This window comes from Sander vitreus, chromosome 2 (genome assembly GCF_031162955.1).
Source record: "Sander vitreus isolate 19-12246 chromosome 2, sanVit1, whole genome shotgun sequence".
NCBI lineage: Eukaryota > Metazoa > Chordata > Actinopteri > Perciformes > Percidae > Sander > Sander vitreus.
The window spans coordinates 2555253-2557752 of record NC_135856.1 but is presented as its reverse complement, the minus strand read 5'-3'; positions in this window follow the sequence as shown (position 1 = coordinate 2557752).

The window sequence follows — 2500 nt, the reverse complement described above, 5'->3', positions numbered from 1 at the left end:
CCTTTTGACGCAGTTATGTTAAGGAAAAGGTCGTGGGTGGGCGTACGGTTCCGTTACACACGGGAAGAAAGAAAAAAGTGACTATAGCAAGCGGGCGTTGATCCCTGCTCTCCTGGGTGAAAGTCCTGTTTGACCCATCCACCCCCCCCAACCAACCTCCTTACATACTCCTCTCTAAATCCTCTCTAACTGCTGCTCTCCCCGGTGCGTTACACAAACACGCTGAAAGACGCCTTTTTTCGTCGCCTCAGACGCCGACAGCCGCTGTCCAAACGTCCTGATTTTACGAGTTCAGAATGAGAACGGGTTGGGAAGTGGACACCTGCGACAACAATGCACTTGCTGTGTCTCGCTCGTCTCTATTCCTTCTCTCTCTCCTGAGGGATGAAGCTGTCTTCAAGTGCGGTTGGTAACTTTGTGATCTATGAACGCCGAAATTAAAGTAAAGGTAGTTGGGGAAGAAAACAAAACAAACATGTGGCCAGTGGAAAATCTGATGGGCTGGTTTCTTTAAAAATGTACCCTAGCCATGGTTACAACTTGCATGTTTTTTTTCCCAAATGATGAACAGATATTTAGGCATTCTGTTGCATATCTCGAAATATATTGCGCCTCCCCTGAAGAGCTGCACGCACTGATGCAACTCCCCGTCAGGAATTTGACTGAGGAGGGGAGGAAGAGAGAAAAAAAGGGTGATTTACGTAAATGTGCTCGGGACTCTTAAATGGAGAGATTAGTTCCCCCTCACGCTCCAGTTGGCCCCCTCAATGGATGTGTTCTCCCAGTCCGCCGGGAGTTTCCTAGATACACCTCATTTCAAAAGCTTGCGGCCACAAAGAGAGATCATTTATCTTCCTCTTCAAATCAATTACTAACAGCGCTGGAAGAAGTCCTAACACCACACTGTGAAAACACTCCGTTACAAGTACAAATACTGCATTGAAAATGTTACTTAAGTAAAAATCTTTAAGTATCATCAGGAAAATGTAGTTGAAGTATCTTTAATGTGTAAAGGGGAACTGACTCACACGCACGCACACAGACACACACAAATGAACACACACACACACACACACACACACACACGCATGCACACAGACACACACACACACAAATGAACACACACACACACACGCATGCACACAGACACACACACACACACAAATGAACATGCACACACACACACACACAAATGAACACACACACACACACACACACACACACACAAACACACACACACACACACACAAATGAACACACACACGCATGCACACAGACACACGCACACACACACACACACACACAAATGAACACACACACAAATGAACACACAAATGAACACACACACACACACACACACACACACACAAAGTAAAAGTACTCAATGCAGAAACGTCTTCATATTTTAGAAACGAAAAATACTTTGAAAACGTCAAAACAAAAGTTGAAACAGTTCTGTGTTTGATAGACAGACAGATAGACAGACAGATAGACAGACAGACAGACAGACAGACAGACAGACAGACAGACAGACAGACAGACAGACAGACAGATAGACAGACAGACAGACAGACAGACAGATAGACAGACAGACAGTAACTAAAGCTGGAACAGATGAATTTAGTGGAGTAACTAAAGTAACTAGTAACTAAAGCTGGAACAGATGAATGTAGTGGAGTAACTAAAGTAACTAGTGACTAAAGTAACTAGTAACTAAAGCTGGAACAGATGAATGTAGTGGAGTAACTAAAGTAACTAGTAACTAAAGCTGGAACAGATGAATGTAGAGGAGTAACTAAAGTAACTAGTAACTAAAGCTGGAACAGATGAATGTAGTGGAGTAACTAAAGTAACTAGTGACTAAAGTAACTAGTAACTAAAGCTGGAACAGATGAATGTAGTGGAGTAACTAAAGTAACTAGTAACTAAAGCTGGAACAGATGAATGTAGTGGAGTAACTAAAGTAACTAGTGACTAAAGTAACTAGTAACTAAAGCTGGAACAGATGAATGTAGTGGAGTAACTAAAGTAACTAGTAACTAAAGCTGGAACAGATGAATGTAGCGGAGTAACTAAAGTAACTAGTAACTAAAGCTGGAACAGATGAATGTAGCGGAGTAACTAAAGTAACTAGTAACTAAAGCTGGAACAGATGAATGTAGTGGAGTAACTAAAGTAACTAGTAACTAAAGCTGGAACAGATGAATGTAGTGGAGTAACTAAAGTAACTAGTGACTAAAGTAACTAGTAACTAAAGCTGGAACAGATGAATGTAGTGGAGTAACTAAAGTAACTAGTAACTAAAGCTGGAACAGATGAATGTAGTGGAGTAACTAAAGTAACTAGTGACTAAAGTAACTAGTAACTAAAGCTGGAACAGATGAATGTAGTGGAGTAACTAAAGTAACTAGTAACTAAAGCTGGAACAGATGAATGTAGTGGAGTAACTAAAGTAACTAGTAACTAAAGCTGGAACAGATGAATGTAGCGGAGTAACTAA